The following is a 13,139-nucleotide window of genomic DNA, read 5'->3' on the forward strand; positions in this document are numbered from 1 at the left end:
TTAACTGATTTACAATATTTATATGTGTGAGTTTCATTTGCTCCCTTTTTAATTGCTTTTGCAATCTATATTTTTGGGCTGAGAATACATGCACTTTATTTTAAACGCAATGGATACAAGTACATACTAAATTCTACACTGAGTTTGAACCGAAAATCCCTTAGCTTTGGTAACTAGTAACTGCCGGTTATATGAACTGGTGGGCGCAAGTAGTAGTATATGGATCCATAGGGCTTGATATCCTCGTCCGAGCTAGAGCACTAGCCTTTTAACGGACGTATGCTATTTGAGAAGCGTACACGTTGGTTGCGTGTATTATTAAGATGATTATACAAAGGGTATAAATTATATATACGTTAAGTTTAGTTACCAGGGTGCTCAATTTCGTAGAATATTTTGATAAACGTTTCTGTATGAAACAACTGAAATCTTGTGATCCACCTTTATGTACAGATTATGCAAAACATTAAAACTATGAACTCACCAACCTTTGTGTTGACACTTGTTAGCATGTTTATTCTCAGGTTCCCTAGAAGTCTTCCGCTGTTTGCTTATATGTTAGACAAGCTATGTACATGGAGTCTTACATGGCATATTTTTCAAGGAAACGTTGCATTCACCAAATCATCACCATGTATCTTATTTTGACTGCATTGTCAACAGAAGTGCTATTGTAAACTATTATTTACGGTGATTGTCTATATGTAGATATCATCATATGTCAAAAACCTTTGATTTAAATATTCATTTATGGTGTGCCTTTTCAAAAGAATGCAATGTTTACAAAATGTATCATATAGAGGTCAAATACCTCGCAATGAAATCGATGAATGACGTGTTCGTCCATATGGATTTGGAGCGATCGTCACAGTTGAAGACTAGGTCGTTGAACCGAAATTGCGCTACCCAAGGGAGGGACGAGAACTTTTATTATCATTATTTTTAATCTTATTGAATTAAAGTATGCCAAAAACATTTAAAAAACCCAAAAATCTTTACTTTTAAAACAGCGCTTTGAATTGACAAATTTTAAAATTTTGTTGAGGGACGGACTATGACATCGATCTGAAACGCCCTCATCCTAAAAAGAAACAAATTTTTAAAATTTTATTAATTATATGTTTTATAGGTTTTAAGGTTTTTTATATAAAAAAAAATACTGTACCCGGACCCCCATGCGATCGCATGGGGTTTGCACTACAACCTCCTGCGATCCCATGAGGCTGTATTTTTTGCCAGAAACAAAAAGGGCAGCGAGTTCTGCTCCTTCTCACTTTCAACACACACACACACGAACCATCTCCCATATCACCTCTAAAATTCGCAATTTTTCACCATAATTCGTCAAAATTCTCGCTCTAATCATGAAATTGTTCAGAAGTTTATCAAAAAAGATAAAAATTACACCCCTAAATCTCTTTAAATTTAATTTTTAGTGTTCTTGAGCTATATTTTACCTAATTTGATTTTGTTAGTTTCTAGTGTAATTAGAGTTAAATTGTTAGTATTTTATGCATGTATAACCTAGATTGATGCTATTTAACATGATTTGAAGCCAAAAACTTCAAAAATTTTAGAAATCTAGGGTTTGTGTTCTTGAGCAATTTGGGGCTTTTTGATATAAACAGGTTATGGTCGATTTTTGTCATGAATTATTGCTAAATTAAGTAGTGTAACATGTTTAGGTAGCTAAATGATCCAAACTTTAATCCTAAACATGATTGTTGAAGATTAAAGTGGACTTTTAGTTGCAAAATTCATGAACTTGATTAATTTGATATAATTGCCAATTGAGACTTGTTTAATTGTTAGTAATGACTATTTTGACATGTTATTTGAGTTAAATGCTTATGAACTTTGTATACATTTTTATATGTGCTTATTTGAAAAAGTGTAGAATTGTAAAAATTGAGAAAATGTGTATAAGTTTAATTTTGATTGAACATGTTATTGTGGTTAATTTAAGTTGTTATTTTGCTAACACTAATGCAAATATGGATGCACAAATTTTGTGTTTAATGTGTTTTGCAGAGAACCGATACTGGAGGTTCATCATCATCATCTAGACGACCTGCTCCAGAACCTGAACCAGAAATGCAATATGAACCCGAACAAGAACCACAACAGGAACCACAACATCAGCATGATCAACATGTACCTTATTATGATCCGCTACAGTTTTTTAATGAATTCATAGTATTTTCGATGCATCTGCCTGTAGAATACCCAACGATTCCTGAATACACGTTGCATCCTAATCTGAGATTCGATAGACGAAGGAGAGATTACCCGGCATATCAAAGTAATAAATTCAAATTAGTAACGAAAGATGTAGAGGTGCCTAGGGTAATTGATTGGGATCCTTTGGAAAGGGTCCAACTTGCTGACCGTGTTAGGGAGCATTTGATCCAAAGGTATGGCAGTTCTTCTTTTACTGATTGGGAACGCTTATTCACCATTCGTAGACTTGTATATAAGGAATGGTGTGTTGAGCTGATGAGTACTATAGCGTTAAATGTAGATGTAGATAGATACTTGGCGGTAGGATGTATAGGATGTCCATGCTGGACATGGCCAGGGCATTACAGATTTACACTCCTAGTGAATTACTACTACCCGATTGTATGAATTTAATTTATCGTGATGAAAGGGTAGATAGGAATTTTGATGCGAACGCCGTCTGGAGGCGTATGTCAGACTATAATGTTTTTGGGCGGGGAGGAACACATACCTACTTACATATTAACAGAGCCGAGCTTCGTATAATTCATAGATTTTTGGCTAACTCGATTACACAGAGAGGTCACAACAAGGAAAAATTGACCTTACATGATTTATTTTACCTAAAGTGTATTCGAGACCCAAGAGGCTTTGTTAATATTCCCTACTGTGTTGGTTTTTATTTATCTAAGATGGTTGAAGGAATACAGGAAGGGGGGATAATTGGAGGAGGTATTTTTGTTACTCTCATTGGAGAGTATTTAGGTGTAGATAAGGACCAAGGGGGTCTACTTTTGGAATGTAGGGAGCAGGTTGAGCTTTTAGGATTGAGGGTTTATGCGGGTGCTAAGGTATTAAAGAGTAGACGCAACCAGGCAATACCCTATGAAGGTAGTCATCCTCAGGTGGAGAGAGGCTCAGATGAGGAGATGGAGGAAGCAGATGACATTAGGGATGTCATTTGGGAGGCTATGACTGATGTCTACCAGCGTGTAGATGAGGTAGACATGACAAACGCGGATAGATTTCGTCGGATGGAGCAGTGGCAAGCCCGGAATGATTACGAGCATTCCAGGCAACGACAGCATGATAGATGGGACTATCATCAGCGTCATATTATGAGCCGGCTGTCACCTCAGGATCACTATATCCCGACCCGACCCGCTTACTATCCTCAACACCAGCCCGAGATGAGACCACCTTATACTCTCTACGACCCTAACCAGGCATACCAGTACACCTATCACCAACCATGGAACCCGGATGACGACATGAACTGGAACCCCTATCCAGATTGATTTAGTTCCGGTTGGTAATTTATATGATTTTTAATTTTTATTATTTCTGTTTATTTATGTTTAAACATAATATATTGTAATACTTTAATTGTAATATTTAATATTTTTATTATGTTGTACTAATATTTTATATTTGATTTGAAAGTGAGATTTTAAGTCCCATTTTAAATTACCATGCTTGTTTATATTTGTATGTATGTATATTGTCAATTGTACAAAACAGGGTAAAACAGCGCATTTTGAAAGACTGGCATTAAGTTCAGCAAAAGCTAGTACTTTTGACGACAAAACGAAAAACAAATATGATGTAACAACAAGACGGAATGAACAAATGATGTGCACCATTTATCATTCAACAAACAAACGCCAATATGTTTGGAAACTTTGGTAAAATTTAATCATTTTTCTACGCTAATCACCCTCTATAATTTAAATTGTTACTGATTTCTTGCAAATGAGGGCATTGCAAGATCTTAAGTGTGGGAAGGGGTTAAATTCTTTCGAATTTTTAAAATTTTTACCTTATACACTTGGTTACCATTAAAAATACTAGTAAAGCAGTAGTTGTATTAGAATCTAGTGCTCTCTGATAATAAAGAACAGCCCTAGTCTTATATACTGACTACATAATTCTAGTAAAATTTTCAAAATTTTCAATTAAATGAATTCAAAATCATGTTTATACATATTTATGAACGATAAAACTAGGTATTAACACCGAAATTATTGTTACCTCGAAAAGGACATAAATTAAGAAACAAACCAAAATATTAGAATTCATTTAAAATGGAATAGAGGACAATAAAAAGGGAAATAAAAGCCAAGTGTGAGAAAAATTTACCAAGTTATTTAAAACATATATCACATATTTTTGTACAAATAATTGAAGATACTTTTGTTTTGGACAATACTAATCAGTTTTACCCGATTTACTGTAATTTATTTGAAAGAAAGAAAGATCTACATGATGAATCAATTCCATCATTGAAAGGAAGTAAAGTCTTCCGAAAAAGAAACGCGCTTCTTGATTTAGGTCATGAAGTTGTCGTCCTGACCAGCTGTAGGTTGACGAAAAATCTAGAAAAGTCATCACTAAAATCAGCAGGAAATCCATGGACCTCAGCATCAAACAGGGTCGCCAAGTGGTCAGACTTATCCTAACATGAGAGGATCTGTCATGTAAAATGGGGAGGACTCCGTGCAAATTAGCTGGATAAGACTAATGAATCAGATCCCCAGAAAGGATAATCTCCTTAAAAGATCAAAAATCAGCTTTTAAGACTGACGTTACTCAATCCTAGAGATTGACTTTTAAAGATTGAGAATTACAAACTCATGGAATTCGATGATATCTAAACTCGAGCTTGAACGAGAAAATATTTTGATCAAAATTACAAACCGATTTGTTTTCTGAAAACCCATTTTCAATGCGTTCATTACCATTGAACGTAAAATCCTAGGAATTCACCTGGAATTCATTAGGTCACCTGAACCAAATTGGGTGTCAACCGTAAGAACGGTGGTTGCATAGCATGGTCAAAGACAGGACCTTGTGCCAGACCAAAAAAAAATTTATAAGGGTAAGCTTTACTATTGCTCCTACCAAAGATAGTAATTGCATCCGACACGTTATAGACCATAATTAAAAGCATGTCAGGGGACATTGCCTTAACAGTTGCTTGTTCAACGCTTTCCTTTACAACCGGAATGTAGTTTACCAAAAGGTAATATACTGAGCAAGTATACTGGATGTGTTGTTTTCCCAATACAAGGTTAGCAAGTGGGTGACACAAAACCATAAGTTTTGAGCTAAAATTTTCAAATCTGAAACCCACCAAACCCACAAAAACATTTTGCATACACCGGTGAAGGGTTATTCTGAAAAACTTATCTAGGGTAAAAGCTAGAATGAATTTTCAAAAGATCAAATATTTTCATAAAGATCCAATTTCCTTAAGGATCTAAATTTTTATAGTCATGTGGGACTGTAAACCACATCGTTACTACCATTGTTTATACCGCCATATAGAAATCACTGATGTACAAAGTGTGAAGAATAAATAAGTGATTCTAGTATTTTTATTTCAAGACCATATTGCTTGAGGACAAGCAACGCTCAAGTGTGGGAATATTTGATAATGCTAAAAACGAACATATATTTCATAGCATTATCCCTCAAGAAAGACAAGCTTTTAGTTGCAATTGTTCTATTTACAAGTGATATTCGTTTAAATAATAAAAGGTGAAGACAAAAGACAGATTCGACAAATTGAAGACGCAAACGATCAAAAAGCTCAAAAGTACAAAATACAATCAAAGTGGTTCCAATTATTAATAAGAAACGTCTCAAAATTACAAGAGTACAAGACGCAAAACGCAAAGTACAAGATATTAAATTGTACGCAAGGACGTTCGAAAATCCGGAACCGGGACCAAAGTCAACTCTCAACGCTCGACGCAACGGACTAAAAATTACAAGTCAACTATGCACACGAATATAATATAATATTTAAATAATTCTTAAAATTATTTATATATTATATATATTATTATAAATCGTCGGCAAGTAAAGAAATAAAGTCTTGTGAGCTGGAAAAAGGGGTCATGCGATCGCATGGCCTGGAAGGCAAAAAGCCATGCGATCGCATGGCAGTAGGTGACAGCCCACATTGCTATAAATTCGCGTGTTTTGGTTCAATATCAATCATCCTTTTCTCTTCTCATTCATACGTAAAGATATATATATATATATATATATATATATATATATATATATATATATATATATATATATATATATATATATATATATATATATATATATATATATATATATTAATTTTAATTTTAAATTCTAATAATAAGGGTATGTTAGCGAATGTTGTAAGGGTGTAAGTCGAAATTCTGTCCGTGTAACGCTACGCTATTTTTAATCACTGTAAGTTATGGTTAATGTTATTTTTAAATTAATGTCTCGTAGCTAAGTTATTATTATGCTTATTTAAGACGAAGTAATCATGATGTTGGGCTAAAATATTAAAATTGGGTAGTTGGGCTTTGTACTATAATTGGGGTTTGAACAAAAGAACGACACTTGTGGAAATTAGACTATGGGCTATTAATGGGTTTTATATTAACTAAATGATACCTCGTTAAATTAATATATAGACTTATAATTTGACGTATTTATATATAACCACATACGCTTGACTGGGTACGGTGGGCGGGATATCTATAAATACCAATAATTGTTCATTTTACCGGACACGGAACTGGATTAATAGTTAATAGACTTGTTGAAATAGGGGTGGATTACATTCAAGGGTAATTGGTATAATTGTTAACAAAGTAGTAAAACCTTGGTTTACACGCAGTCGACAACCTGGTGTATTCATTAAACAAAGTATTAAAACCTTGTTACAATTCGAATCCCCAATTAGTTGTAATATTTGACTTCGGGAATAAGAATAATTTGACGAAGACTTTCGCACTTTATATTTATGATTGATGGACTATTATGGACAAATCCGTATGGACATATCGAATAATCCAGGACAAAGGACAATTAACCCATGGGAATAAACTAAAAACAACACGTCAAACATCATGATTACGGAAGTTTAAATAAGCATAATTCCTTTATTTCATATTTAATTTCCTTTATTTTATATTTAATTGCACTTTTAATTATCGCACTTTTATTTATTGTCATTGTATTTAATTGCACTTTTAATTATCGTACTCTTTAATTGTCATACTTTTTATTTATCGCATTTTTATTTATCGCAATTTCATTATCGTTATTTACTTTACACTTTAAAGTTAAGTTATATTTATTTTTAATATTTTACATTAGGTTTTTAATTGCAACTAAAGTTTTAAAATCGACAAACCGGTCATTAAACGGTAAAAACCCCCCTTTATAATAATAATATTACTTATATATATTTTTGTATTTTTACAAATATAGTTTTAAAAATATAGCGTTAAGCTTGTTTAATTTTCTCTGTGGAACGAACCGGACTTGCTAAAAACTACACTACTGTACGATTAGGTACACTGCCTATAAGTGTTGTAGCAAGGTTTAGGTATATCCATTCTATATATAAATAAATCACTTGTGTAAAATTGTATCGTATTTAATAGTATTTCCTTGTAAAAATAATACTATTTCCTAGTACACCTCGCACACATCAGGGATACCTTGACTTATGTGCTTTATCGAGTAGCACTCGTCGATTATCCCCCATCTTAGGCACCCACACTCTTCCTTGAAAGGACAACAAACCATGCGAGCCTAAAGTAATTGACTCTGTTTGCCCCACGATTCGTTCCTCATGCTTGTTGTTAACAAAAGCTTCAATTTGAATCTCACCAAGCTTTTCAAGAAAATCGTTAGTAATAATCATGCGTAACGATCCTGCTCGTATCGCCGGATGTTGACTCTTTCGACTCAACGCATCCGCGACCACATTCGCCTTGCCCGGATGATAAAGTATCTCACAATCATAATCCTTTACCACATCCATCCACCTACGTTGTCGATAATTCAAATCTCGTTGATCAAAAAGATGTTTTAAGCTCTTGTGATCCGATTAAATCGTACACTTGACACCATACAAGTAGTGGCGTCAAATTTTCAACGCATGAACCACCGCCGCCAATTCAAGATCATGAGTTGGGTATCTCGTTTCGTGTTCCTTTAATTGTCGAGAGGCATAAGCGATGACTTTACCTCTTTGCATTAGAACACACCCGAGCCCATTTAAAGACGCATCACAATAAACCGTCATGTCTTCTACCCCTTCCGGCAATACTAATACCAGAGCTTGACATAACTTCTCTTTTAACAATTGAAAAGCAATTTCTTGCTCATTCTCCCAATTAAACCTCGCGTTCTTTCTCGTCAATTTCGTCAATGGAGAAGCGATCTTAGAAAAGTCTTGGATAAACCGACGATAATAACCGGCCAATCCGATAAAACTTTGGATTTTCGTATGCTTAGTCGATCTTCCCTAACTCTTCACCGTCTCAATCTTCCCCGGATCTACTTGAATACCATCCTTGTTCACAATATGGCCAAGGAATTGAACTTTCCTTAGCCATAATTCACATTTGGAGAATTTTGCATATAACTTCTCCTTCCTCAACGTCTTCAACACACCACGCAAATGATGTTCATGTTCCTTCATACTCTTCGAATAGACAAGTATGTCGTCAATGAACACAATAACCGACTTTTCCAACATAGGTTGGCACACTCGGTTCATAAGGTCCATGAATGCCGCCGGTGCATTCATAAGACCGAAAGGCATAACTACAAACTCAAAATGCCCGTAACGCGTTCGAAAGGCCGTTTTCTCAATATCTTCCTCACGGACCCGCATTTGGTGATAGCCGAACCGTAGGTCAATCTTAGAGAAATACGTTGCACCGTGAAGTTGATCAAACAAATCGTCAATCCGAGGAAATGGATAACGATTCTTTATCGTCACTTTGTTCAACTCACGATAATCAATGCACATCCGCATACTACCATCCTTCTTCTTCACGAATAAAACCGGAGCGCCCCATGGTGAAGCACTCGGTCGAATAAAACCCTTTTCAAGAAACTCTTGGGTTTGATTTAACAACTCTTGCATCTCCATTGGTACTAAACGATAAGGAGTTTTAGCAATGGGAGTAGCACCCGAAACCAACTCAATGCGAAATTCAACTTGTCTTTCCGCCGAAACACCCGGTAATTCATCCGAAAAAACGTCTTCGAATTCATTAACCACCGGAATTTCACGAATGGGTGGTGGATCTTCACGAGTATCAACTACATGAGCAAGAAAAGCCATGCCACCACTAACAAGAAAACGACGTGCCCGTGCATAAGTGCATAATGGCACAAGTCTTCTTCGTCTCTCGTCGTGGATAATTAACTCTCCCCCACTTGGGGTCTTCACACGAATAGATTTTTCATGGTATGCGATATCGGCTCTATGACAATCGAGCCAATCCATACCAACGACAATATCGAATTCACCATGGTCATCGGGATAAGATCAATTTTAAACGTTTCGGAACCAAACACAACATCACAATCGTTACAAACATCAACCCCTAGCACTGTCTTACCATCTGCTATTTCAACTTCTACCGGATGACTTAACTTAGCTAAAGGTTTATCAAGCTTAGACACAAAACGCGGAGATACAAACGATAAATTAGCACCGTTATCAAAAAGGATCCTTGCCGGATTAGAGTTAACCATGAAAGTACCTGAGACAACTTCGTTGGATTGTTTGGCTTCATCATTCGTCATCAAATAATTGCGACCCCTAGCCGTGCCCGCCTCTTTCTCCAACCGTTTAACATGATCGGTGTTTAAATCGGGACACTCCAACTTTCATTGTCCTTCTTTGTTGCAATTAAAACAAGTGAGTTTGTTTGTCGAAGAAGGCTTCGTACAATCTCAAGCCAAATGACCTCGTACCCCACAATTGTAGCAAGTGGGGATAAAGTTCCCGAAACCTCCCTTCTTCACACTATTTACACTTTCGGAACCCTTCTTGCTTTTCTTGTTGGAAAAGTTCGAATGGCTCGAACCTTCAAATTTTCTCTTTGAGAAAGAGAAGTCGCTTCTTTTTGGAACCTCCGGCTCGAAACCCCGAGCCAATTCAAATAATTCGTCAAAAGACTTAGCCATTCCCCGGCTAATCTTACCCTTCAACTCATCGCTTAGTGTACGATAAAAATCTAGCATCAACTTGTGATCGTCACCAACATACTCCGGACAAAAACGAGTCTTTGCCAAGAAGGTAGACTTGAGAGTAACCAAGTCCATTGAACCTTGTCGCAAATTGTGCAACTCGTCCCGGATTCTATCAAGGTCGGAAGGAGTTCGATATTCTTTGAAAAATTCCTTTTTAAACTCTTCCCAGGTCAAGCTCATACATTGCTCTTCCCCATATAATTGGATTTTATCGTCCCACCACAACTTAGCCTCTTCACGCAACATACTAGAACCGTACCTCACCTTCTTCTCGGGAGGACACTCCGCGGTACGGAAAGCCCCCTCGATGTCGGAGATCCAACATATGCTTTTCAACGGATCCCTTACTCCATTAAACATAGAAGGTTGAGCATCCTTGAAATTTTTGTAATGGAAGTCTCGCCTTCCATGTCCACTGTTACCATCACCCCCTTCTCCACGAGGATAAATATTTCTAGCTTCTAATGCCTCCTCGATCGCGGCATTCATTCGTTCGTTTATTAACTCAGTTACTTTCCTATCAACCGATTCTTGTAAAACCTTTCGGACATCCTCAAGAAATTTCGCTCTTTGCTTTTTAATGATGGCCTCAACTTTGGCCGTAAACTCGAGGTCCTCGCTCGTACCTCCTTCATGGTTCTCGGGTCCATTTCTCGTCTTCATACTATAAAACGGAAATAGATTAAACAATTAAACGAAAGGATACAACATAATATTCATGTACACCTCACCGCCCCATCTTGCTTAACAATCGTCGTACATTGCTTGTTTGACACGACTTGAACTTTTAAGAATGGTAGCTAATCATTGTTACACGAGCACGTCGCATTAACTTGCTAGTACAACGTCTATCTCGCTTGATGACTGCAAAACACAACACAAAACATCCCAACCCGCATTCAACCGACTAAATTTTTTTTTTTTATCAATAACGCGCCATTCGAATGATCGCCAATGTAAACCATTTCATACAACCCGTTTAAATGTACAACATGTTTAAAGTTTACATCATGGGCACGAAGGCCCTTAATCAAAAGTATTACAAGTTCGACCCATAATTTGATAGTTTTAAACCAAATGACACTCGAGCATGGTTTGGGGCTAAACTACCCAAAACGCCTAGATCGACTTCCAAAAACTTCCTCATGCATCAATATGGGAATATCTAATTCCCGGCAACCCCTTCCCCTTATCCGCATTCGTACCTAAAAAGTAAACAACGAGAGGGGTAAGAAAAGCTTAGTGAATGCAATAATTATACATATACATATACAACTTACCTACTTACACTCACTTACACAATATCCGCATACACACTAGCAATATAATTAGCATACCTTCATAATGTATAACGCTAAATCCTCGATAACATAAGCTAGTATAACAATAGCATATAACGCAAACATTACACTATGCTACAACACAATACACAACATCGATGTTCACAACATCCACTAGTATCCAAATCCCAAGGCTAGCCCAACGAATGGTATCGTCAACATCGAACTTATTCCCCATCTGTCCTAATTGATGTGGTATCATCAACATCGAACTTAAACCCACATATGAGGTATCGCAAAACATCGAACTTAAACCCTCATCGAATGTCACTACAATAGTGGTATGGCTTCGTCAACATCGAACTTTAAATCCATACATGAGGTATCGTCAACATCGAACTTAAACCCTTATCAAAACGAACCAACAATATACTCTAGGATATGGTATCGTCAACATCGAACTTTAACCCATACCCCACAAGCAAATAAATCATATACATACATGTATAATTATTCCACTCACCTTATCGCCTTTGGTGAACTAGAATCAAGCTTGCGACCTTCAATGTAATGCACCTATCACATTATGCATTTAATTAACATACAATCTAGTGGACTAACCACCAACACTTAACTCATTAGCATTTAATGATCTAAATGCATTAAATGACTTGCATCCACCAAAACCGCCCATTAATGGCTATGACTCTTCATAAATCACTAAAAGCTAGTGATTAGAGTCTACTAGTACCAACTAACACAATTTATGGGTATTTTATACCCATCTCACCCAACTAGGCCAACCATTTCCCATTTGACCCATTTTAACATTTAGTCTTACAAGCTTTTCGTCAAACTTAACCCATTAACAATCTTTCATCATTTTGCAAGTATAAGTGACTAATAACACAATTAACACTTACAAATCCCAATTTACATGACCAAACCCTAGATCAACATCATTTGCGTTTCCTTACATCAAATTAACCCAAATTCACCCCTTTAAGTCCCCAAATGGGTCTTACAAGTCTCAAATGGCCAAACCCTAGCCATAAGTTAACTAAAACTCAAAACACGAGGTTAAGACTTACCAATACTATCAAGTTGTAGCTAAGAACGATGAGAACAAATTTCCTATTTTCACCTTCGAATCTCACTTTTAATCCAAATGGGTTTTATGTTTTGGAAGAGAAAATGGAAAGAAAAGAGAAAAGAAAATGAATTAAATTAGATAACTGGCTGATATTTAAGCCACAAATCTGATCCACACGCGAAAAGATGAAAATACCCTCGAACCACTCATTTTTAAATCAGAAAAACGAGTCAGCTCACCAGTAGGGTCGCGGCGCGACCCCCTTTGCCGCGGCTCGGCATTTAACATAAAATTCGAGCGGTTTAATCTGGTTCCTGGTTCTTGATTCGCGTTATATGTCGCGGCGTGGAGGTTCCCGCCGCGGCGCGACCCAACGCCCACTTTTGACCAGCTTTTGGTTTACAAACCCAAATGTCATAACCCGACTCGTACACCCTATTTTAGCTTCGCATAACACTTAAACTACACGTATACATCCATACGCGTAT

The sequence above is a fragment of the Rutidosis leptorrhynchoides genome, chromosome 1 (assembly GCF_046630445.1).
Source record: "Rutidosis leptorrhynchoides isolate AG116_Rl617_1_P2 chromosome 1, CSIRO_AGI_Rlap_v1, whole genome shotgun sequence".
NCBI lineage: Eukaryota > Viridiplantae > Streptophyta > Magnoliopsida > Asterales > Asteraceae > Rutidosis > Rutidosis leptorrhynchoides.